The following is a 27988-nucleotide window of genomic DNA, read 5'->3' as shown; positions in this document are numbered from 1 at the left end:
TCCTCATTTTGCTTAACTCTGTTTCTATGTATTAGGCAAAAAAACTACCTCTCCCACTCTTAAAGGAGTTAGTCCCCTTCTTAAGGAGATGGTACATCTCCTTGGATCCCAGAAGTGCGATCCCCTCTGACTGCCAGAGCTAGGCACTCAAGTGGTGTTCCCTGTGTGGACTTTGTGTTCCCATATGTTATGATGGGGCCATATTTGCTGTGAGGGGGTTTGCAGGGCTATCGCCCAGCCCAGTTGCAACATGTGATTGACACTGGAGAGTACATGTGGGCTAGGCTGTCACCCAACCTGGCTGTGACACATACTTGCACTGAGGATGTGGGGCACTGACAATGGCAAGGTAGGATGAAATCACAAATATGGTATCTGTCAATGTCTCCATCCATGCAGAAAGTTCCAACAGTTTCCAACCCCTCTAATAGGCACTTTAAGTTTAGTAAGTGGGAGTCTTTCACATCTGGTCTACATGCTTTTCAAATTGGTGCTTTTGCATTAGGTCCCAAGGGGAGTAAATCTGTGAGTGAGCCCTTTAAGGGCGGGAGGGTAGGTGGTTCTCTGTTCCCTACAGATCTGTGGCTTTCCTGGACATAGTCCTTGTTGTATTTCAAAACCTGGCTTTTAGGGGTCTTACTTCTTTTGCAGAATCCAAGGGCTGGCATGCCTGATGTGGAGGAGAAACTGCTCATTCATTAGGGAATAGTTCAGCATTTTTGAGATCTCTCATAATGGTGAACTGCTACAAAGATGCTACCCATCTTGATGCTATTTTCTTTTTCTTTTTTTTTTTTTTTTTTTTTTGGTGGAGACTCTGCTCATCCAGTTTCCTGGCCTTTTTCAAAAGAAACTGTTCCATATATAGTTGTATTCATTTGTATCCAGGGGAGGGAGTGAATTTATGAACTTCATATGCCACCATCTTCAACCCAAATCCCAATATTTCATTTAAAGAAATCTATAAGCTGTAAATGAGTAAAGTATATTCTTATAATCTCAGTTAAATAGTTAATTGATGTTGGAACTCCCACCTTGATTATTTGAGAACAAAGTAAAACGTAAGAAATTACCATTATGAGTAAAAGCAACAAATGTGCATCTTCCATAGTTTGTTCATGATTAGAATGCTATTAAATTTCAAAGGGATTAAAATATAACATTATCACATTCTCTTGCTTGAGTCAAATGAAGCAAAATGAAATAACTTTCTGTGGCTATCACAGCCAACAAGGGGCTTATTTTTTTTAAAACGATTTTTATTTATTTGAGAGGGACTGCACAAGTCGGGGGGGGTGCAGAGAGAGAGGGAGAAGCAGACTCCCCACTGAGCTGAGAGCCAGAGGCAGGTCTCAATCCCAGGAACCCTGGATCGTGACCTGAGCTAAAGGCAGATACTTAATCAAATGAGCCACGTAGGCCCCCAACAAAGGGTCTTATTATCTACTAATTGGCTGGGAGTTCTGTTAACTTCCCTGTGGTAGTTTCTATGATACTCTCCGCAGAGTAGCAATTCTTAAGACACCTTATCTCTGCTACTAGTCCAGCAAGTTAAGAAATTAAAAGCTTTTTGTGAAGGTAAAAACAGCACAACATAACATTATATATTAATTTATAAAGTTGATTATCTCATTTGTCTGAACACATGTCTGGGTAAGAAGACTTGATTGCTTCTCATACCTGAGAATTTTGCATTAGGTCCAAGGGGAGTAAATCACACTGAGAATTAAGAGACTGATTTGAGTACACACACTGAACTGGCATTTACTACTACATTTGAAAAAGAAAAAAGGTATCTCAAATTTAAAACAGTCCTATTGTAAATACACACTGTCTTACAGAGGAGATCATGAATATAAGAAGTTGTATTTGGATGTACTTTGAAAGAAATAAAAAGAGAGAAAGCAACAGAAAGAATAAAAGCAAGTGTTATCATCTAAAACCACACCCTAGATAATTGCTAATTTCACGAGTTATTTCAGGTCTTGCAATTTCTCTGAATTCTGTTTGCATGTGCCAGTATTTGAGGATACCTGCTTTAACACTGAAGGTACAGGAGAAAGAGAAATTATTTGAGGATCTACTGACAGATCTCAATTTGATGTTTTTTGGATTAAAAATATAAATTCTAAATACTTTTAGCTACAAAAATTCACCATTCTATGTAAAAGGTAGGTGTATCAATTTACAAACTCTACACGGCATTCCAACTGTTCAGTTTGGCTCTAACCCAAATTTTCCAGACTGATGCTTTAGTCATTTGAAAGTTTTCACGTTTCCCAAGTCTATACTTTCTGAGTGCCTCTTAAATCCTTTTTATTTGAAATTCAGTCTTCTAATCCCTCTTGCTCCTGCTGGTTCAGCTCAGTTCAGTACACATTCATTACATGTCGTGTATGTGATAAAGATCAAACTAAGCACTGAGCCAAGATAAGGCCTCAATCTTAAAAAGTTATCCTGAGAAATCTAGGTGACTAGAACATGGGAGCATTATGAAGTCTGGTGGTAGACTGAGCTTGGAGTGCCCTAAGAACCCTGTGAGGCAATAAGGCAGGTGAAGACTTAGGCCTTTTGAAGCTCTGGGGAGAGGAGTATGTTGTGCTGGGTTGCAATTGGTGTCTAATGGATTTGGGGGGTTTTTGAGGCAGTATCTAAGTAGTAATTTATTTATCAATTGTTTAATCTTATTTTTTAAAAAAGGAATTGGTTGTTACCTTTTAAAAAAAATTTATTTGTAAAAGACACTTATAAACCTAGAAAATGATCCCTCTCCTCTTTGGTTAACATGTATATCTAAAAATTATTTTCCCTATATTTCATTAATATCTCACTATTAAAACAAACAAATCTTAAATTATTTAATTTAAGCATACAAGTCTTTGTACTCTGGATATGTCTGTTGTAAAATAAACATACTCCATTATTTCATAAAGCATGTGCTTAAAAATTCCAGATATCAAGGGACTGAGAAGAGAAGCCTTAAAATGGGAGAAAACATATGCAAAAGATACAAATGATAAAGGACTGTTATCCAGAATATTAAAAAAAACTCAAAACTCACTACTAGTAAAATGAATAACCTGATTTTAAAGATGGGCAAAAGACTTGGACATCTCACAAAGAAGATATACATACAAAGAAAAGTTGAACATCGGATGTCATTAGAGAACTGCAAATTAAAACAACAATGAGGTATCAGTACACAGTTAACAGAATGACCAAAATCCAAACACAGACAATATTAAATGCTGGTGAGAATAAACAACTCTCATCACCACTGGTGGGAATGCAAAAGTATATAGCCATTTTGTGTGATAGTTTGGCAGTTTTTGCTCAAAAAACTAACTCTTCCTCTTACCATATAATCTAGCAATCAGACTCCTCAGTATTTATCCAAATGAACTGAATACTTATGTTCATGCAAAACTTACATCAAAGACCTGGACAGGGAAGTTTATACCAGCCTTACTCATAACTGCCAAAATTTGGAAACAATTAAGAGGTCCTTCAGTATGTGAGTGGATAAACTGTGTTACATCAAGACAATGGAATATTGTTTAGCACTAAAAAGAAATGAGCTACAGAAGCCATAAAAAGATGTAAAAGTAACTCAAATACATATTACTAAGTGAAAGAGTCATTTTGAAGAGGCTACACTGAGTAAAATTCCAGCTACATAACATTTTGGAAAAGGCAAAATTATGGAGACAGTAAAAAGAGAGGCAGTTTCCAGGGGTTAGGGAGAGGAAGAGACAAATGAGCACAGAGGATTTTTAGGGCAGTGAAACTTCTATATGATACTACAGTGGCTGGTACATGACATTATATATTTTTTTTAAATCCAAAGAATGTACAAAACTATGAGTGAACTCTGATATAAACTATGGGCTTTGGGTAACAATGACATAATGTAGGTTCATTGATTGTAATAAATATAACACCTGGTACCCACAGTTGATAGCGGGAGAAACTGTGTATATATGGGCAAGATTGTGTATATATGGGGATTGCAGAGCCTGGGGACTCTGTAATTTCCACCTGATTCTGCTATTAACCTAAAACTGCCCTAAAAAATAAAATTAACTTAAAAGATATACTGAATTACTAAAGTCAGAGTTATGAGTCTGTTTAGAGGATGAAAAGGTACGACCCAGACTAAAGGAAAATACCTGCAAACCATATGTCTGACAAAAGACTCGTATTCAGAATAAAGAATTCTCAAAACTCAACAATAAACACTCTAATTAGAAAATGGAAAGAAAACATGGAGACATTTCACTGATAAGAATATATAGGTGAAAAAAAGAGAATATATAGGTGACAAATAAGCACATAAAAAGATAGTATCATTCTCCCTCAGAGAAATGCAAAATAAAAAACACAATGAGAGGGGCACCCGGGTGGCTCAGTGGGTTAAATAAAGCCTCTGCCTTCGACTCAGGTCATGATCCCAGGGTCCTGGGATCAAGCCCAGCATCGGGCTCTCTGCTCAGCAGGGAGCCTGTTTCCCTTCCTCTCTCTCTGCCTGCCTCTCTGCCTACCTGTCTGTCAAATAAATAAATAAAATCTTAAAAAAAAACAACAACCCACAATGAGATACCATTACACAACTGTCAGAACTGCTAGAATAAAAACAGAGACAATACCAAATGCTAGCAAGGATATGGAAAGATAGGATCACTTACACACTGTAAGAATGTAATATGGTGCCACTAATCTGGAAAGCAGTTTGGCAGTTTCTTTTTTCTTTTTAAGATTTATGTATTTATTCCAGAGAGAGAGAGAGGGTACGAGAGAGCGTGAGTTGGAGGAGGGACAGAGGGAGAGAATCTTCAAGCAGATTCCCTGTTGAGTGCAGAGCCGAGGCAGGGCTAAATCTCATGACCCCTGAGACCATGACCTGAGGAAACCGAGAGTTGGACCCTTAACTGACTGGGCACCCAGTTAGTTTCTTGACATATTAAATATGCAACTACAATATGATCTAACAACTGTACACCTGGGCACTGATTCCAGAAAAGTTGAAACTTAAGTTACAAAAAAAACCTATACACCAATGCTTATAGCAGGGTTTTTCCATAATAGACAAAAACTGGAAACAATTCCGATGTCCTTCTACAGGTGACTGGTTAAACGAGCTGTAGTATATGCAGACCATGGAACATCACTCAGTAATAAAAAGAAACAAACTACTGATAAATGCAACAATCTGCATTAATCTGAGATAATTGTGTAGAGTGAAAAACAATCTGAAAAGATTACATACTGTATTATTCCATTTACAGAACTTCTTAAAATGACAAAATTAAAAAATGTAGAACAGATTAGTGGCTGCCAAGAGAGATAATGAAGGTGGGATGAGAGGGGAGTGGGTGTGACTATAAAAAGCGGTCTCTGTGGTGACAGAAATGTTCTGTATCTTGACCATATCAATGTCCATATCCTGGTTGTGCTACTGTGTACAATATCACATCTTGGTTTTGCCAGATGTTACCACTGGGAAAAGAGTGCCTAAGAGTACAATGGGATCTTCTCTGTATTATTTCTCACAACTATATGTGAATCTACAAAATCTAAAATTATCTCAAAATAAAAAGTTAAAATAACATTATTTCATTCAGATTAAAATGAAAGATTAATTATTATCTTGACCATTTTGGCTCAATATTTGACTAGCCTAAGACTAGCTTATATCCTAAGTGCAATTTTAAGAGAATCTCTTTATTAATGCTGGGAATCAAATGAAGGTCAAACACAGGTAAAATTTTAATCTTTTTGCAATGCTGTCAATCACAAGCTTAGATATAAAAGATGATGTAAGTAATGAAACTAAGACTGGGTAGCCTAAAACATAGTATACAAAAAGACCATGGACTCATTCCAAGAAGAATGTTAAACTTACCCAGTGCTAAAACTATACATCCTATAAAATAGGAAGAGATCTCTTGGACATGACGTGAGCTATGGCTGGCTCTGCCCTATCTCACTTTATGGATTTATGGCAGTTTTCCTGTTAAGGAACCATCCTAGAAACCATGTGTGCCTTACATATTTGCCATTCCTACTATGGTATGACACAAATAAATCATGGGGCTTAGGTCAGTACAGCCAGCCTGTAAAGTGATTCATGAGGCCAGCAGTACCATCCCCTAGGACTATGCACTTTATTACAGTAAACCTCAGAACAAGGTACAATTTCCTGACTCAAGAAGCAGCCTTTAAATCAGGACACCTGGACAGCCCTGGAATCACTTAAAAAATACAATAGGTCTCAATCCACCATTGTTACTTAGTGCTGGCCTGCACTTGCCCTAGCTCTGTTCCTTTTAACACTAAATACTAAATTCAAAATGAATCCCTTTTGAGTGAATTATTATGGTAACAGAACTACAGAATAAATTTAAATGCAACCCATCCTTTTTTTAAACCTCCTTTGTTCGCTGCTTTTCCTGAACTTTATTTACCCACTCAAAAAATAATACTCCCTGTGTCAAATTTCCCAGTCTTTAAAACTCATAAACCAAGAAGAGCACCTTTTGGTGCCTAAAATAAAAAAAGCAAATGACTATGAACCTGGGCTTCCCTCTTGATAACTCAATAAGGAATACCAGTTAGAGTAATCCTGGAGACAGTCATCAGGGCATTCTTTGGGCTTGGAGACCTAATACTGCAATCAGTGCGATTTTTCAGGACTGGCAATAGTTCCATACTGTTGTTTAGGAAAATTGGAAATCTAACCAGTTGTAAACATTATGTTTGTTGAATTCTTATGGGCTTTTTACATTAGGATCTAAGTATAATCACCAAGTTATCTTTTTATGTCCTCAACTTTTTGAATAAAATGCTTAAAGCCACTAAAACAAACAAAACCACATTTCTGGTTATCAAAAAGAACTACTTTTAAGCCAAGACACCAGTTTTTAGCTAGATGATCAATATCACTTTATGCATTAACTGAAGTCTCCAAGCCAAAGGCCCATCCATACTAATATTATTTTAAACTTCTACTTGAAGAAAGCCTAAAGAAAAAGTGTTGGGACTCTCTATTATGATGACCACAGAACTGACCCCCATGTCCTGATCTTTTGGAATATAATGGAGGCAATTTACTTTTTTTTTTTTTAAAGATTTTATTTATTTGTCAGAGAGAGAGATCACAAGTAGGCAGAGAGGCAGGCAGAGGGAGAAACAGGCTCCCTGCTGAGCAAGGAGCCCGATGTGGGGCTTGATCCCAGGACCCTGAGATCATGACCTGAGCCGAAGGCAGAGGCTTAACCCACTGAGCCACCCAGGAGCCCCAAATTTACTTTTATCAATAAAGACCTACTTGACTGAATAGGTTTGGGGCACATGTAGTCAATAGACAAAAAAAGCCACAGTGCTTTACTACATTCCTTTGCAATAAGAAACAGGCCAAGAGAAAATATAGAGTCTAACTCCTTAGCCTCTTCACAACTTCCCAAGTCATTAAAGTGACTGGACTGTATATATATATGCATGAGGTGTTCAAAAATTTGAGCATGGTGACTGGAGATCAAGGCAAACTACAATAATTGAATCATAGACCTATCAAGGGAAAATCTTTTCAGTGAATCAAAAAGAAAAAAATGACTATGGGACTTCTCAGCAACTATAAACAAACTACATATTGAGGACAATGGGACTGATTGCTCATAAATCTCAAGGGACATAGGTTTTTGTAAATCTTGTCATATTATGTTTTAAGACATTATACATTTTTTCCTTAAGAGCTGATACTTAATCATTGACCATACAATCCAACAAGTTTCCTAAAAAGAATTCAGTAACAAAAGTTCTTTAATTAATAAATATTAAAGCTTCTGTAAACAAGAGGGGCAGGTATGTTTCTTCTTAATGACCTCTCGCTCCCTTCTTGCGTCTGCTTCTTACTAGAAAAGACACCCAAATCATGAAGAAGCAGTTGGCAAATCATTTACACTGGTCGTGGAGTTGTGGTTTTTTTTTTTTTTTTAAGATTTTATTTATTTATTTGACAGAGAGATCATAAGTAGGCAGAGAGGCAGGCAGAGAGAGAGGAGGAAGTAGGCTCCCCGTTGAGCAGAGAGCCTGATGCGGGGCTCGATCCCAGGACCTGAGATCATGACCTGAGCCGAAGGCAGAGGCTTAACCCACTGAGCCATCCAGGTGCCCCCGTGGAGTTGGTTTTTACTAGGAAATGCCACAAGCCTTCGCAGCCTATAAACACTGCAGGTAAGATTTAAAATGGATCACACTCTAGAGAATCAACAAATTGGAGAGACATATGAAAAACAGGCATTAAGAAAAAAATGCTCTTTTCTAGAGAAGCCCTCAATCCTAAACCTGACAATAAAAGAATACTTCCTGGGCTAATGTGAAAATTGATAGCAATCACAAAATTTATTTAGTATTTTATAGGAAATAAAGCTTAAGGACCATCAAAACAGATATGTTCCAGTTTTACAGAATTTCTCTACAAAGAAACTACTATATTATTTCAACTTTCCCCTTCAAGGTAGCTAATTTTGTTTTGGTTGCATTTTATTTTATTTTTTTTAAGATTTTATTTATTTATTTGACAGAGAGAGATCACAAGTAGATAGAGAGGCAGGCAGAGAGAGAGAGAGGGAAGCAGGCTCCCTGCTGAGCAGAGAGCCCGATGCGGGACTTGATCCCAGGACCCTGAGATCATGACCTGAGCCGAAGGCAGCGGCTTAACCCACTGAGCCACCCAGGCGCCCTTGGTTGATTTTAAATTGACTAATAAGTTAAGCACAGTTTAGAAAACTAAAATGTGACACTAGTCCTGGCACTAAAATAGATCCTAGTATTTCAGTGACCTAATTCAAGAGGACACACTTTAAAACAGCCAAGAGTCTTGACGCAATTCTACTTACACAATGAACTAAAAAATATCATCTTCACTTGATTCTGACCCCCAGTCTAAAAAACAAACAAACAAGCAAAAAAAGCCCATACAATAAAAAACCCCAAAAGGAAAAAACTCCAAAACCATCTATCTATAATAAACAAATGTCACAACATAGTCTGTTTCTTACATACTACAGTGGCTGACTGATAATATCTACTTACTCTGTTAGGGTCAATCAATCAGTGATTCTCCTAGAAATGAAAGGAAGGTTGTCAATTTTTTGAGTTGGGCCATAGCTGACTAAGGTTCTTAACTGAAAGATGAAGATTCTTCCTGTCATTAAGAACTATGATTCCCTTTGAAGTTTACCAAGCTTTTACCCTCTTAATTTCCTCCCTTGTAAAGAGGGACCTATATTAATGAACATTAATAAATATTTGTAAATAGCCCTGAAGAAATGTAAATGATGTAATGTGAAAAAAGTACAGGTTTCTTCTACAAAAAAACCCTTTTATGTTTTTTCCAGTATTAGTGATTTCTATAGACCGACATGAAGCCTTGTTTTCACAGATTCTACCATGAAGATAAGCCAGTTACTGTGCAAAATCTAAGGCTGTTATTTACATGTGCAAAGAGAAAACATAAACATTTATGTATAAGATGAGCTCATTAGAACTGATATTTTTCGAAACTGTATGAAGAAGATAAGTCATTTAATCTGTAATGATAAAAATGTATTTTCTTTTTCCTCCTGCAATCTTTAGACATCATAAATGTGTTCAATTTGCAATAAAAAAATCAAGCAAGTACTAAATAAACATTAAACAGACTATGAAAATAAATATACAAGTAAATAAAGAATGATCCAAATTCTTAATTTCATTTGGCTACGTTGAGCTTCTGCACATCTTTAATAAAACAGCTGTGTTAGATGCTATAGATTAAGTTGAAAGAAACACAGTCTCTGTACTCAAGAGTTTCTAGTCCAGGCACTGGTAAACTATAACCCAGGAGCCAAATTTACCCTGCTGTCTATTTTATCATTATTGTTGTTGCTGTTGTTAATTGTAGTAAAATATACATTAAATTTACCATTTTAACCATTAAGTGCACGATTCAGTGGCATTAAGTACATCACAGTGTTGTACAACTAAAACCTCTATCGATTTTTAGAACTTGTTCATACTTTTAAATAGAAACTCTGTACCCATGAAACAATAACTCCCCATTCCCCATTTGCCCAGCCCGAGTAACCTGTAGTCTACTTTCTGTCTATAGGAATTTGGCCTATTCTATCTACCTCAGATAAGTGGATCCATGTAATTTGTCCTCCTGTGTCCAGCTTCTTTCACTCATCATAATGATTTCAAGGTTCATCCATGTGGTAGCACAAGCCAGAATTTCATTTCTTTTCAAGGCTGAATAATATTCCATTGTTTTTGTTTACCTACTTATGAGTTGATGAATACTTAGGTTGCTTCCATCTTTTGGCTGTTGTAAATAATGTTGCTATGAACAATGGTGTAAAAGTATGAGTTCCCTCTTTCAATTATTTTGCCTATGTACCTAGGAGTAAAAGTGCTGTCCCACTTGTTTCTGTAAATAAAGCTGTACTGTTACACAGCCACACGTGTTTATTTACATACTGTCTAGGACTGCTTTTCCACTACAATGACACAGCTGAGTAGTTCATAAGCTGAGTAGTTGTAAAAGAGACCATATGACCCACAAAGCCTAACATCTTTTCTATCTGGTCCTTTATGGAAAAAAGTTTGCTGACTCCTTTTATTGGCCACCATAGTAAGATGTGGGAGGGGTGGAGAAGAAGCTAATTTTGTCTTATAAAGTCGTGTGGGCTCTGTGTGTGGGGGAGGGTGGATGAACATGTGCACGCATGTACGTGTGTGTGTATGTGAGTGTATTATGGAGGGGTAATGCAAAGGGGATCATTAGATCCTAACAGTACTATCTTGGAAAAAATTATATTTTGTTTTCACACTAAGGTTAGGGTCACCATACCAACTAAATCAAACCATTTAGTTTAGGCTTTTCAAACTACACTTCAGAGCTTCACTGAGCTTTACATTTTAGTGCTTATAGGTTAGCTATCCTTCCTTATTTTCTCAACACTATATTCTCTCTTGGCTTCCATAAGATCACACTTTGCTGGTTTACTATCTAGCTCCTAACAATTCTTCTTCATCTCCTTTGCAGGATCATTTCCCCCTCATCCATGTGTTGAATTCCCTAGCGATATACTACTATAGGCCCTCTTCTCATTTTATACTATTGTTCATTCCCTTCTGTTTGAACATCAAACTTACAGATAACCAAATGTCTACTAGGTAGATATACTTTCCTGTCCTGCATCTCAGTGGACTACATCAATGTCCACTTAGTTTCTTAACTCAGACACTTAACAGTCATCCTTAACTCCTCTACTTCCTAATTCACCATATCCAATCAGCAACCAATAAATTATGCCTTTTTAAAGTGTTTCTCAAAAATTCTTAAACCTTGTAAGTGCTGCTTTAACTTCAGGGCCTCAAAAACTTGAGATTACTAGTGTTTCCATGATTTAATTTTGTCTCTACACTTGATTTTCCACAGCAGAATCATATATCTGAAATGCAAATATAAATGTCACTTCTACATTTAAAATATTTAATAGCTCTTTATTGCTTCCAGGATAGGATAGTCAGCCTCCAACATGGACCCCACTGGTTCCCCATAACCTGGTATTCATACGATTTATAAATTCTTTTTATATTATACCAGTGGTGATCTGTGTGACCAATATAAGATAAGATGGTTGAAGTGATGTAAATCACTTCTAAGATCATGTGATAAAAAATACTGTGGCTTCTGTCCTCAGTGTCCTCTCACCCTGGGATCACTCTATGGGAAGCTAGCTGCCATGCTACGAGCAGCCTACAGAGAGGCCCATTCTGTGAGGAAGTAAAGGCTCCTGCAAACAGCCAATGAAAAATCGAGGATTCTTCTTGACAGCTATGTGAGTTAGTCATCCAGGTCATAGCTCTTGAACCCACAGTCAAGCTTCAGATGGCTGCAGCGTGAGCTGACATCTTAACTGCAATCTCATAAGAGGTCTGGGGTCAGAAGCACACAGCTAAAGGGCTCCCAAATTTCTGATCATCGGAAACTGAGACAATAATTTTTGTTCTAGGCGACTAAATCTGGGATAACTTGTTATGTGGAAATATGTAAGTAAATAAGGTAAAGACTAAAATCCTTAGCATGGCATATGAGCTATGATTATGGCATTCTCTCTCCCACTATTTTAATTTATGCTTTAATATTATCAATTACTTAAAATTCACCAAATCTTATCAACTGCTGTCCCACTTCTCTGATATCACAACCTCCTCGAAGCCATCCCTGCTCACCAATTCCCTTTATGTCTCATATAATTTGACCGCTGCCAGAATTCTGTGCTACATTTATATATGGCCAGCTGCCTAGCACAACTTGAGTTGTAGTCAATATGTGAACGATAGTGTGGCAACATACATGGCTTTATGTATACACTTCCATTTTTTATTTTGATCATGCTTTAATGTATTTCTTCATAGATCCCTCCTTAGTATCTAAAATTGGTATTCAATAAACACTTGTTGAATGAACAGACTTGTATTAAATTTTTAATATAACCAGAGTACATGGATACTTAAAATATGTAATTTTACTGATAAAGAATTAGCATCCAAAATATACAGAGAACTCATGAAACTAAATTTTTAAAAATCTAATTAAAAAATGGATATGAGCAAAAAAAATGGGCAAAGAAAAGATGCTCAACATCACTAACCATCAGGAAAATGCAAATCAAAACCACAGTAAGGTATCACCTCACACCTGTCAGAATGGCTGTTATCAAAAAAACTAGAAATAACAAGTGTTGGTGAGGATGTAGAGAAAAGGGAGTCTCCATGGATTGTTAGTGGAAATGTAAATTTGGTGCAGCCATTATGGAAAATAGCAACGGGGCATACCTGGGTGGCCCAGTTGGTTAAGTGTCCGACTCATGGTTTTGGCTCATGTCATGATCTCAGGCTCATTCTGGGCTCCATGCTCAGCACAGAGTCTGCTTGAGATTCCCTTTGCCTCTTTCTCTGCCCCTCTCTCCACTCATGCTCTCTCTCTCAAAAGAAATACATAAAATCTTTAAAAAAAGATAACATCAGGGGCACCTGGGTGGCTCAGCGGGTTAAAGCCTCTGCCTTCAGCTCAGGTCATGATCCCAGGGTTCTGGGATCGAGCCCCGCATCGGGCTCTCTGCTTAGCTGGGAGCCTGCTTCCTCCTCTCTCTCTCTCTCTCTCTGCCTGCCACTCTGCCTACTTGTAATCTCTATCTGTCAAATAAATAAATCTTAAAAATAAATAAATAAATAAATAAATAAATAAAATAAAAAAAGATAACATCAATGGAGATTCCCCCCCAAAAATTAAAAATAGAACTACCATATGATCCAGCAATTCCACTCTTAGGTATTTATCCAAAGAAAATGAAAAACTAATTCAAAAAGACACATGCACTCCTATATTCCTCACAGCATTATTTACAATAGCTATGATATGGAAGCAACCCAAGTATAACAAATAAATGAATGGCTAAAGGAAATGTGATATTACTCAGCCATTAAACAAAAAAAGAAAAGAAATCTTACCATTTGCAACAACATGGATGGACTATTGGGTACTATGGTAAGTGAAATAAATCAGACAGAGAACAAATACCATTTTGACTTGACTTACACATGGAATCTGAAAAGCAGATTAACAACAGAAACAGACTCATAAATACAGAGAACAACTGATCGTTGCAGAGGCAGGTGGGTGGTAGATGAACTAGGAAGAGGAAATTAAGACGTACAATATCCTAATTTTAAAATGAATAAGATACAGAGATGTAATGTACAGCATTAGAGTCAACAATACTGTAACAGCTACGTGTAGTAATATATGGTAAGGACTTAGTGTGGTGACCACTTGATAATGTATACAACTATTCAATAACTATATTGTACATCTGAAGCCAATACAAATATGCATATCAATTATTCTTCAATAAAAACACACAACTTTAAAAAACAAGAACTGTAATTATAATTTTAATCTGTTATTTTTAATTACTCTAGTTATAAATCAAAACTTTTTATGCCTACGAAAGTAATAGTCTATAGAGATACAGAGAATGTATCCTAGGTAATCCATATCCAAAACAAAAAAAAATTTGTTGTTAAAAGAACAAACCATGAGGATTTCAGGTCCTGTAGTTTAGATCAGTGTTTCCTAATCCCTTCCAGATCATGGAACACAAGAAAGTGATATTTGTTCAGAAAACTCAGATAATAAGATGAGGTTGCTCTTGGCCCACATCTGTTGCAATAACCTGCTTAAATTCTCTATTTATTTATTTATTATTATTATTTTATTTTTTAAAAGATTTTATTTATTTATTTGACAGACAGACATCACGAGTAGGCAGAGAGGCAGGCAGAGAGAGGGGGAAGCAGGCTCCCTGCCGAGCAAGGAGCCCAATGCAGGGATCGATTCCAGGACCCTGGGATCATGACCTGAGCCAAAGGTGGAGGCTTTTAACCCACTGAGCCACCCAGGCGCCCCTTAAATTCTCTTTTTAAAAATATTTTTACTGGACTGACATCTTACAAAATGACAATCAGGAGAAATACTTACCTACAGAAGCCTCAGTATAGGCAAGAAAATGACCAGGATAGGTCATTATCTGGGAGTCACTAAAGAATTTCACAAATGATCTGAATCCTACTCACTCCTAGCAGGATGAACATGTGATATTTTATCAAATTACAGAGCACAAAAAACTGAGACCAGGAGGTGGTATAACAAAGACTGTACATAGCCCTAGCTGGATACTGTCCCTTCTCCTCACCTCCTCAGACTACGGAAAAGCAGAGCAGTCATTTCAATGCTACAGTATTGTCTGGAAGGAGGAAGCAACCAGGTTTCAGATAAGGTGGGGGTAAGGAAAGGTATCAGAGATTTTCACCCACTCCACATTAGAAGAAATATATCCAAGAATTTTATAATCAGCTAAATAGTTCTTTAAGTATAATGGCAAAATAAACATCAGGCATGCAAAAACAAACAAAAAAAAAGAAAGAAAAGAATTCAATATCCATAAATCTTTCCTGAAAAAGCCAATTAAAGATAAAATTCATGGGGCACCTGGATGGCTCAGTTGGTTAGGCAGCTGCCTTTGGATTAGGTCATGATCACAGGGTTCTGGGATGGAGCCCCCTGTTGGGCTCCCTGCTCAGCAAGGAGTCTGCTTCTCCCTCTCCCTCTGCTCCACCCCCCGAACTCAACCTCAAGGGTGCTCTCTCTCTCAAATAAGTAAAACCTTAAAAAAAATTTAAAAATTATTTTAAAAGATGACATTCAATAAAGAAGAAGAAAAGCAAAGAATTCAGGAAAGAGAGTAATTACCACTGACTTTAAAGTAGAAGCTAGATAAAGTAAATTTGGGAATTACAGTTATAATAAAATGTAAATGATACAAACCTCAGTGAAGCTGAGATGAGGAAAATATTTAAATATTGGTGAGAAGTGTAAATTTCCTAATTTTTTGGAGTATGGGATGAATTAACACTGATTATTAGTGAAAAACATGACCCTAGTTTCAATCTTTTTTTTTATCCTTGAGAGGAAGTCTTAGAAATTCTCGTGTGCAATAAAGAAATATTTGAAATTCCATTTGTTCATTCTGTTACAATCAAGTAAAATGAAATTCAGTTTTTATTCAAAATGGCATGTGGTGGGGCACCTGGGTGGCTCAGTGGGTTGAGCCTCTGCCTTCGGCTTGGGTCATGATCTCGGGGTCCTGGGATCAAGCCTTGGATCGGGCTCTCTGCTCAGCGGGGAGCCTGCTTTTGCCTCTCCCTCTCTGTCTGCCTCTCTGCCTACTTGTGCTCTCTCTCTCTGTCAAATAAATTTTAAAAATCTCAAAAAAACCAAAATGGCATGTTTTTATGATTCCATCATTTCCTCATTTTCCCTTTGGTATATGTGTATAGAAATATGAGAGGAATCAATACTCACTTCATATAATGATTATTTCCTAAGCACTTAACTTTTGAGCTTTTTTTTTTTTTCGGTTTATTCTTTCTACTTCTGCTATAGATTCAATTTTTAAAAGATTTATTTATTTATTTTAGAGAGAAAGAGAGCATGCACATGAGTGGCTAGGAGAGGCAAGAGAAGAGAGAGAGAGTCTTGAGAAGACCCCCTGCTGAGTGTGGAGTCTGACCTGGAGCTTGATCCTAGGCCTCTAAGATCATGACCTGAGCCGAAACCAAGAGTTGGATGCTTAACCAACTGAGTCACCCAGGTGCCTCTGCTATTGCTTAAATTTTAAAAAAGAATATAATAACAAACAAATAAATAAAAACCTCTGACTTGAGGTGTACTATCAGAAATAAGAACATGTGGGGCGCCTGGCTGGCTCAGTGGTTTAAGCCTCTGCCTTCGGCTCAGGTCATGATCTCAGGGTCCTGGGATCGGGCCCCGCATCTGGCTCTCTGCTCAGTGGGGAGCCTGTTTCTCCCTCTCTCTCTCTGCTTGCCTCTCTGCCTACTTGTGACCTCTCTCTCTGTCAAATAAATAAATAAATAAAATTAAATTAAAAAAAATAAGAACAGGGGCGCCTGGGTGGCTCAGTGGGTTAAGCCTCTGCTTTCGGTTCACGTCATGATCCCAGGGTCCTGGTATCGAGCCCCGCATCGGGCTCTCTGCTTGGCAGGGAGCCCGCTTCCTCCTCTCTCTCTCTGCCTGCCTCTCTGCCTACTTGTGATCTCTGTCTGTCAAATAAATAAAAAAAATTTAAAAAAAACAAGAACATGTGTTTTGGACTTCAATGTTGCCATATACTATCTGTGTGACTTAAGTGACTTCCTGAACTTCATTTTTATTATCTATAAAATGGTTGTACAAATTCTTAAACTTCCCAAAGTAGTTGTTAAGACTGAGGCACTTAGAAATAATATACCTCATTACAGCTGTGAATCTGGCACATAGAAGGCACTTAACAAATACTAATTCTCCTTAGAGTTCAGGTTGCGAGAACAGAAATACAAAGAAGAAACCCAATTATACCCTGGGTTTTATATTTCTCTCCAATTATATCTTTTAACATCTACTCAAGAATCCTTTAGTCATGGGTCTTACCTCCCTAGACTCGTGTGCCTAAGGACTGTTTGCTTTGTTACAACACGATAACCAAAATGTACTGTAAAGGGGTTTCACAATATAAACTATCACGTGGTTCCAGAGTCTTTCCTCCTGCTGAGAAATTGCTATCTTCTTGACTCAATGCAAAGAAAATACTATATTTAAAGTGTATTAAAAGTCTATTTTCCCCATTGAGATGGTGACAGGATTTATTGCATCCTGAAAGTAAGGTCATGATTAGCAAAGAAAACAACACAAGAGTGGATTAGTGATCTTAAAAAAAAAAAAAAAAAGAAAGAAAAAGAAAAATAGAAAGAAGAAAAAAAGACCCTCCCCCAAAGTGGATACTCCCCTGCCTTCAGTTCTATGACACAACAGTCACATGCTTTGTTTATGAACAAGGAGGAAAATGTTTTTACACATGAAATTCATGATTTAAAAGATAAGTCTCAAAGTACAGTTTATTTAAATTAGTTTAGAAGCACTTACTAAAGGGAAGCCCAGCACAACCAGGAATTATATATGTGCTTATCTTTCCCAGTCCTGCAGAGAATGAAGTAATGGCATCTGAGAAATGAGTTAGAAGGGAGAAAGTGAAGGAGATGTCTGAGAGGGTAGGAAGGGTAGTTAAGTGACTGGCTGATGGAAGTGACAAGCTGACAGTAAACGTATTAACTTTCCAGAAAATGACTCAATATCAATATCAACAGAACTAAGCTTTAAAGTTACAATCTGCTTCAAGAAGAGATGTACAGTTTTTATGCTAGGTACAGTATTTCTGATGTAGCTTATAGCAACCTTTTAATTTAGAAGCAGCATGATGACTGCATGGGATATTTTCGGGCCAAAATGATGAGAAGCAGAGTTCTGAAACTGTAAAATACAAAGACTGATATCAAAGCTGCTGTAATTTAAATGTCCGATGAAGTATTTTAAAATCAGAGATAAAGGTAAAAGGGAAAATACCACTTGTAACAAATGGTACTTTCTTTAGAGTGATGGAATCTATAAAGGGAAAAATGGCCATTTGCTTATAAAGCTTATTTGCACAGGACTCTATTGATCTCATGTTGCCTACATGAGAAATCCCCAGAGGAGCTGTAAAGTCTGCTTGCTCTACGTTCAGGTGCTCCTACTCTCGTCTGTTAAAACAGGAATTTTTTTTTTTTTTAAAGATTTTATTTATTTATTTGACAGAAAGAGAGAGAGATAACACAAGTAGGCAGAAGCACGCAGAGAGAAAAGGGGAAGCAGGCTCCCTGCTGAACAGAGAGCCCAGTGGGGGCTTGATCCCAGGACCCTGAGATCATGACCTGAGCTGAAGGCAGAGGCTTAATCCACTGAGCCACCCAGGCGCCCCCAGGGACTTATTTTTTTTTTTTTTTGAAACAAACATTTCAAAGCTGCCTAGTGCCAGGACTCGCTAGTTTAGGGGCTCAAAAGAGTTGGAGACCATGTGAGCGACAGGCAAAAAAGACAGATTACATATATATTGATATTTATTTCATTCAAGTTCTACGAGTTTGCTTAATTCTTAAATTTCGAGAATATTCCCTTCTCAATCTATCTAATGGATTCCTTACTGGTCTTCTGCCCTAGTCTATTCATTGATAACAGAGCCAGCATTATCTTCTTCAAATATGGATCGGTTCATGTCACTTTCCTACTCTCTATGCATACAGAATAAAAATGTTAATTAGTGGGACAGCACCCAAGGCCCTACCAGCTTTATCCTTCAGAATTCACCTTGAATATTATTTGTGCCAACAATACTAAATTTCTGGTAGTTTCTCAAATATACCTTAATATTTTATACCTTTATCACTTCTTACATTCTATTTTTTCTATTAAGAATACTTCCAGCACCCAAAGTCATAAGATACCTAAGAATAAACCTAACCAAAGAGGCAAAGAATCTGTACTCAGAAAACTATAAGGTACTTATGAAAGAAATTGAGGAAGACACAAAGAAATGGAAAAACATTCCATGCTCATGGACTGGAAGAACAAATATTGTGAAAATGTTTACGCTACCTAAAGCAATGTACACATTTAATGCAATCCCTACCAAAATACCATCAATCTTTTTCGAAGAAATGGAACAAATAATCCTAAATTTTATATGGAACCAGAAAAGACCCCGAATAGCCAGAGGAATGTTGAAAAAGAAAGCCAAAGTTGGTAGCATCACAATTCCAGACTCCAAGCTCTATTACAAAGCTGTCATCATCGAGACAGTATGGTACTGGCACAAAAACAGACATGTAGATTAATGGACCAGAAGAGAAAGCCCAGAAATAGACCCTCAACTCTATGGTCAACTAATCTTTGACAAAGCAGAAAAGAATGTCCAATGGAAAAAAGACAGTCCTCTTTAACAAATGGTGTTGGGAACACCGGGCAGCCACATGCAGAAGAATGAAACTGCACCATTTCCTTACACCACATATAAAAATAGACTCAAAATGGATGAAAGACCTCAATGTCAGACAGGAATCCATCAAAATCCTTGAGGAGAACACAGGCAGCAACCTCTTCGATCTCAGCCACAGCAACTTCTTCCTAGAAACATCGCCAAAGGCAAGGAAATCAAGGGCAAACTATCGGGACTTCGTAAAGATCAAAACCTTTTGCACAGCGAAGGAAACAGTTAACAAAACCAAAGGACAACCAACAGAATGGGAAAAGATATATGCAAATGACATATCAGATAAAGGGCTAGTATCCAAAATCTATAAAGAACTTATCAAACTCAACACCCAAAGAACAAATAATGCAATAAAGAAATGGGCAGAGGACATGAACAGACATTTCTGCAAATAAGACATCCAGATGGACAACAGACACATGAAAAAGTGCTCCACATCACTTGGCATCAGGGAAATACAAATCAAAACCACAATGAGATACCACCTCGCACCAGTCAGAATGGCTAAAATTAACCAGTCAGGAAACGACAGATGTTGGAGAGGATGTGGAGAAAGGGGAACCCTCCTACACTGTTGGTGGGAATGCAAGCTGGTGTAGCCACTCTGGAAAATAGCAAGGAGCTTCCTCAAAAAGTTGAAAATAGAGCTACCCTATGACCCAGCAATTGCACTACTAAAGATACAAATGTAGTTATCTGATGGGGCACGTGTACCCAACTGTTTATAGCAGCAATGTCCACAAGAGCCAAACTATGGAAAGAACCTAGATGTCCATCAACAGATGAACGGATAAAGAATATATGGTATATATATACCATGGAATACTATACAGCCATCAAAAGAAATGAAAACTTGCCATTTACAACAATGTGGATGGAACTAGAGGGTATTATGCTGAGTGAAATAAGTCAATCAGAGAAAGACAATTATCATATGATCTCCCTGATATGAGGAATTTGAGATGCAGAGTGGGGGGTTTGGGGGGCAGGGAAGGAAAAAGTGAAACAAGATGGGATTGGGAAGGAGACAAACCATGAGACTCTTAATCTCACAAAACAAAATGAGGGTTGCTGGTGGGGGACTGTGGAGAAGGTGGTTGGGTTATGTACATTGGGGAGTGCTGTGAAGTGTGTAAGCCTGACAATTCATAGACCTGTACCCCTGGGGCAAATAATACATTATATGTTAATAAAGATAATTAATAATAAAAAATAATACTTCCAATGCTTTCTTCTCTTAGTTCTCTGGAAGAAAGGTAAGTAGTCTGTGAAGTCTACCTTAATTCCAGGTAGATTTGGGCACCTCCCGCTCTTCAAGCTCCCATTGAACCCTGTTCATATCTCCATTATATCTATCATCATAATATATTATGATTTCCTGTTTTCCATGGCTTTCATCTATGAATTCTCCAAAAGACCAGTAATTGGCACAAACTGCTTAACATTTTGTGAAATATGAGAAGTTTTTACAAATATTTTTCCAATGTTTTGAATATCCATTCTGTGATTCAGAAACAAACTTGTTAACAGAATTACATAAAGTATGCCAAGCTAATCTCAAGTTTCAAATTCCTGGCCTATTAAAAAAAAAGTTGTTATATGCTACAACATGGACAAATCTTGAGGACAAAATGCTAAGAGATATAGGCCAATCACAAAAAGACAAATACTGAATGATTCCACTTACACTTACCTAAAGTAGTCAAATTCACAGAAACAGAAAGTACTACCAAGTTACCAGAAGCAGAGGGAAAGGGGGTAAAGAAGAGGTGTTTAATGCAAGGTAAAAAAGATCTGAAGGTCAGTTTTACAGCACTGTAAAATACATAACACTAGGGAACTGCACATTTAAAAATTGTTGAAATGGCAAATTTAATGTTTTGTGTTTTTTTTTAATCTCTGTAAAGAAAGTCCTGAATTAAAAAGACAATTGTAAGCTAAAACATAAATATAATGACTAAAGTCTGCTTTAGAACAATGTTTGATATATAGCAGACACTCAATAGTTTTAATGATTCAATATGTTAAATAACTAAATTTCTCTAGCAGATAAACTGTATTTCTGGGATCTAGTTTATGTCTCTACAACTCTTTATTCAATCTCCAAATTCTGTCACATATTTTATATAGTATAGAATGAACAGCATTTCGAGGGAAAATAGGAATGTTAGTACCTAATGCTTTAAACTAATATGTATTTATTTGTTCCTCCAGAAGAACAGTAAACAGAGATGTTTCACTTTCCCAAAAGTAAAGTGACAACATACTACTTATGGTTAAAATAATAGGAAATGGAAAATACCATATCCTTAACAAAGGGGGCCAGAAAAATAATTTATGGTATATCATTCATAAGAGTATTATGTTAGCATTGAAAATAATGATAAAGGGGCACCTGGGTGGCTCAGTGGGTTAAGCCACTGCCTTTGGCTCAGGTCATGATCTTTAGGGTCCTGGGATCGAGTCCCACATAGGGCTCTCTGCTCAGTGGGGAGCCTGCTTCCCTCTCTCTCTCTCTGCCTGCCTCTCTGCATACTTGTGATGTCTTTCTGTCAAATAAGTATCTTAAAAAAAAAAAAAAAAGAAAAGAACGATAAAGATCAGTTGATTTTAAAAGATTTTCACACTAAGTGTTAAATTGGAAAATTCTTTTCTTGAAGATACAGAGAATGAGGTCTGAACAGTTATATAATGATGAATTAGTTAGCTCTTGGTAGGATTACAAGTGATTTTCATTTCCTTTTAAAATATTTATCATTGAATTTAAGTATGTCAGCACTCTTTAATAAAGAGAAAAAATTAACATTATAGTCATCATGTTGTATACATTACACTCCCAGTACTTATTAATCTTGTAACTGGAAGTTTGTACCTTCTGAACATCTTTTTTTTTTTTTTTTTCCCTTCTGAACATCTTAACCCAACCCAATTTCCCCATTCCCCATCTTTGGAAACCACATATTTTATCTACATGTAAGTGAGATCACAGAGTATTTGTCTTGCTCTGACTTAGTATAATGCTCTCAGGGTCCATTTATGCTGTTGCAAATAGCAGACTTCCCTTACTTTTTATGGCTGAATAATATTCCATTGTATATATCTACCATATTTTCTTCATCCATTCACCTGTTGGAAACTTTGACTGTTTCCATGTCTTGGCTATAGTAAGTAATGCTACAATGAACATAGGGGTGCAAATATCTTTTTGATAGTGATTTTTTTCCCGGATATATACCCAGACATTAAGTTGCTAGAGCATATGGTAGGTTCTATTTTTAATTTTTTGAGGAACTCCAAACTGTTTTCCATAGTGACTGAGACAATTTACATTCCTACTAACAGTGTACAAGACTTTACTTTGCTCCACATCCTCCCTACCACTCACTATTTATTGTCCTTTTGATGAAAGCCATTCTCTTAGGCATAAGGTGATTCGTATTTTATGGCCTTGATGTGCATTTCTCTGATGATTAGTCCTGTTGAGCACCTTCTCATATAGCTCTTGGAGCTCTTGGCTGTTTGGATTATCTTCCTTGGAACCATGCCTATTCAGGTCCTGTGCCTATTTTTTTTTTTTTTTAAGATTTTATTTATTTTTATTTGAGAATGAGCAGGCAGGAACGAGCGCAGGAGTGGGCGATGGTTGGGGAGGGGCAGAGGGAGAGGAAGAAGCAGATTCCCTGCTGGGCAGAGAGCCAGACATGGGGCTTATTCCCAGGATCGAGGATGATGACCTGAGCCAAAGACAGATGCTTAACTAACTGAGCCACCCAGGCACCTCAGGTGCTCATTTTTAATTGGATTATTTAGGGGATTCTTTTGCAATTTAATTGTATGAGTTCTTTATATACTTTTGAAATTAACCCCTTATCAGATATATGATTTGAAAATACTTTCTCATTCCATAGGTTGCTCTTCATTTTATTTATGGTTTGTGCTGTTGTATAGAAGCGTTTAAGTTTGATATAGTCCCACTCACTGATTTTTGTTTGCTTTGCTTTGGTGTCAAATTCAAAAAATCGTCTTGAAGACCAACGTTAAGGAGCTTACTCCTGTTTTTCTTCCAGGAGTTTTATGGTTTCAAGTCTTATGTTTATGTCTTTAATCTATTTTGAGATGACCTTTGTGTATGGTACATGATCAGTGTACCATCATCAGTGACCAGTGACCAGTTTTCCCAAAACCTTTTATTAAGAGACTATGCTCTCCCCATTGAGTATGTTTGGCTCTTTTGTCATAAATTAATTGACTGTATATGTGTAAGTTTATACATGGACTCTCAATTCCATTTCACTAATATATACATATTTTTGTATGCCTCTACCATACTGTTTTGATTACTATAGTTTTGTAATGTCATTTGAAATCAGGGAATGTGATACTTTCAGCTTTGTTCTTTCTCAGGTTTGCTTTGGCTATTCATGATCTTTTGTGGTTCCATATAAATTTTAGGATTGCTTTTTCTACTTCTGTAAAAGATGCCATCAAAACATTGGTAGGGATTGCATTATATGTATAGATGGCTTTGGATAGCATGGACATTTAACAATGTTAATTCTTCTAATCCATGACACAGGGTATCTTTTCATTGATTTGTATCTTCTTCAATTTCTTTAATCAATGTCTGGTAGTTTATACTGCAGAGATCTTTCACCTCTTTGGTTAAACTTATTAAATATTTTATTGTCTTGATGCTGTTACAAATGTGATTGTTTCTTTTTCAGATAGCTCACTGTTAGTGAAAGAAATGCAACTAATTTTTATATGTTAATTTTGTATCTTGCTACTTTACTGAATTCACTAATTAGATCTAATAGTCTTTTGGTAGTGTTTTTATGATTTTCTTTTTTTGAAGATTTTATTTATTTATTTGTCAGAGAGAGAGAGCACAAGCAGTGAGAACAATAGCCAGAGGGAGAAGGAGGCTCCCCAATGAGCACAGAGCCTAGTATGGGACTTGATCCCGGGATCATGACCTGAGCCAAAAGCAGATGCTTAAACCGACTGAGCCACACAGGCATCCCTATGATTTTCTATATTTTAAAACTATGTTACCTTAAGTAAAGACAGTTTTACTTCATCCTTTCCAATTCTGATGCCTTTAATTTCTATTTCTTGCCTAATTGTTCAGGCTAGGATTTTTAGTACTATGTTGAATAGAAAGGAGAGGATTTCTTCTTTTTCTTTTTTTAAAAGCTTTTATTTATTTGACATAGAGAGAGAGAGAGAGAGAGCGAGCAGCAGCAGAGGGAGAAGTAGATGCTCTGCTGAGCAAGAAGGCCAATGTGGGACTTGATTCTAGGACCCTGGGATCATGACCTGAGCCCAAAGCAAATGCTTAATTGGCTGAGCCACCAAGTACCCGAGCAGAGGATTTCTTTAAGTTGATTCTGTTTGTGACTTACAAGCTTCATGAACTTGGATATTCAAAATCTTTCCCCAAATTTGGGAAGTTCTGTTTTTATTTCTTTACATAAGCTTTCTGTCCCCTTTTCATTCTTTTTTCCTTCTGGAAATACAATAATTCACAAATTGGTCCCTTTGATGGTATCATTTAAATCATTAGACTATCTTCATTCTTTTTCCAGTGTGCTCCTCTGACTGGATAATTTTAAAATTCCTGTCTTAGTTCTCACTGATTTCTTCTCTGCTTAAGCAAGCCTGCTACTGAGGCATTTTTCATTTAATTCCCTGAATTCTTCAGTACCAGAGTTTCTATTTGATTCCATTTCACAGTTTCTATCTCATTGTTAAACTTCTTGTTTTGTTCATACATTGTTTTTCACAGTTTTGTTCAATTGTCTGTCTGTGTTTTCTCGAGTTTTTTTTGTAGTTCAATGAATTTCCTTACAACGGCTATTCGGAATGCTTTAGTAGAAGTTGTAGATCTCTATGTTTGGGGGTTGGTCCCTGGAAGATTATCATGATTCTGTGGTGGTGTCATATTTCTTTGATTATTGGTGTCCCTTTGAATTTTGTGTTGTCTTCACATTTGAAGTAGGAGCCACAACCCAGTCCAGTATGTCCAAATTCATTTTTGTTTGCTCCAAAACTGTGCTGCATCCTCTGTGCACCTAAACTTTCACAAAGGCTTTCTTCTTTGTTAGTGACTGTTTGAGTTAGTGTTTTCCAGGGGCTCCAGACCTTGGTCAAGAGCTGATACATGGATCACTTCAGTGTCCACAGACAGGAACAAGGTCTCTCTGCCTATTACATGTTGCATGGGTGGGCAAGATTCTTTCCAGGTCCATTGGTGTCCAGTGGGAAATCCCATAGCTCCTACAAAGACACTCTTGTTTGTATATGGATGCCAAGTATTTATTGTTGGGGGTGTGTGGGAAGGACTAAAATGATAAAGATCTTATATAGCCACAAAGCTGACACCACTTCTCTGTCTTTCCACTCCACCCCCACCTCCCACCTCAAGAACTGAAAAAAAAATTGTAGAGTGCTATCAGAAATTGCTTCCTGTGGTATAAATATGGTTTACCATATTTTTATCTGCATGGCATTTGTTTTGATTTTCATTGAAGTTGAGTGCCTCAGACTGTCCCACTTTAATCATTGTATTATGTCCCATGTCAATAATTTATATTACCTGTTTGGTCACTGACTGTATCTGATTTGCTTCTATAGGCATACAAGATTGAAAAACTGGAGCAAACAGCCAAGGCAGAATCTTCTCACTTATGTGGACTTAACAGTGCACTCCTCACCTTCATGTACTTCTTAAAAATATACAGGTGTCTCATAAACTGAAAAACATGACACCTTGGTGGGAGAAGACTAGTTCCAGCACACCATACTGCTAAGCTCCTAAGTCTTTTTTTTTTTCCTTAAAAGATTTTATTTATCTGACAGACAGAGATCACAAGTAGGCAGAAAGGCAGGCAGAGAGAGAAGGGGGGAAGCAGGCTCCCTGCTGAGCGGAGAATCTGATGTGGGGCTCAATCCCAGGACTCTGGGATCATGATCTCAGCCGAAAGCAGAGGCTTTAACCCACTGAGCCACCCAGATGCCCCGCTCCTAAGTCTTTCTGATTTTACCCATCCTGGATATGCCAAATAACTGTCTGAGCATTTGAGTGTAAATTAGAAATCTTGGAACCTAAGTAGGGGTCACCACGGTGGCCACTGCAGAAATCTGAGCCACACAAGGCACAGCACCACAGAAAAATAGGAGTATCTCTAGAACTAAACAGGATCGATTATTCATGCTAACAACAAATAAGCCATTCTTGATCCCTCCATTTCCTTAACCCCCAATATTTAATCTATGAAAATGCCAAAGGCTCAACCTACAAAATATACTCTAGGTCTATAAGCTTTAAAGACATAAACTGGACCATGTCAACACCCTCTTTAAAATACTTTAATGGTCTCCTACTTCATTTAGAATAAAACTCAAACTCCTTTAAAGTCTTAAATGACCTGGGTCTTTCCAACTGTTTTGGGCACATTTCCTATGAATCCCCTCTTTTGTTAAACTCAAGGTCTCTTTTTTTTTCTATTTTCTAAGTTCAGTTCTGCCTCAGGGACTTTGTATTTGCACTATTTTCTGCCAGAAATGCTTTTACCCTAAAAAAAAAAAAAAGAAAAGAATAAAGAAAAAAAAGAAATGCTCTTACCCTAGATATTTGCCTGGTTAATTTTTTTTTCAGTATTAGGAGATAAATTCAAGAAAAGCCTAAAAGATGGCTCAGTATTTGCAAGTCAAAGTGATACATTACATTAATAAAAGGAAGGATAAGAAACATATGATTATTTCAATAGAAGCAGAAAAAGCATTTTACAAAGTACAACATCCATTCATAATAAAAACCTTCAACAAAGTAGCTTTAGAGGGAATATACCTCAACATAATAAAGGTCATATATGAAAAACCCACAGCTAATATCATCCTCAATGGTGATAAACTGAGAGCTTTTCCTCTATGGTCAGGAAAAAGACAGGGATGTCCACTCTCACCACTTTTATCCAACATGGTACTGGAAGTCCTAGCCACAGCAATCAGACAACAGAAAGAAATAAAATGCATCCAAATCAGCAAGGAAGCCAAACTTTCACTATTTGCAGATAACATAACACTATAAATAGAAAACGCAAAAGATATCACCAAAAAATTGCTAGAACTGATCAATGAATTCAGTAAAGTCACAAAGTACAAAATCAACATACAGAAATCTGCTGAATTTCTATATACCAATAATGAAGCAGTAGAAAGTGGAATTATGGGATCAATCCCATTTACAACTGCACAAAAACCAGTAAAATACGTAGGAATAAACCTAACCAAAGGGGTGAAAGACCCATACTCTGAAAAACACTAAAACACTGATAGAAGAAACTGTAGATGACACAAAGAAATGGAAAGACAGCTCACACTCATGCCCTGGAGGAACAAATATTATTAAAATGTCTATACTAACCAAAGCAATTGATACATTTAATGCAAACCCT

The 27988-nt window shown here is 37.0% G+C and overlaps 1 protein-coding gene across 11 annotated transcripts in view; it reads right to left on the bottom strand.

The window, feature by feature from the left end:
* The window catches only part of ERC1 (ELKS/RAB6-interacting/CAST family member 1), a 547045-nt gene that overhangs the window by 163127 nt on the left and 355930 nt on the right, over positions 1-27988 (bottom strand). The gene's annotated exons all lie outside the window — the stretch shown is intronic.

The sequence above is a fragment of the Meles meles genome, chromosome 7 (genome assembly GCF_922984935.1).
Source record: "Meles meles chromosome 7, mMelMel3.1 paternal haplotype, whole genome shotgun sequence".
NCBI classification, from domain to species: Eukaryota; Metazoa; Chordata; class Mammalia; order Carnivora; family Mustelidae; genus Meles; species Meles meles.
Note: the sequence above shows the minus strand (reverse complement) of the source record. Positions and strands in the feature narration are given on the sequence as shown.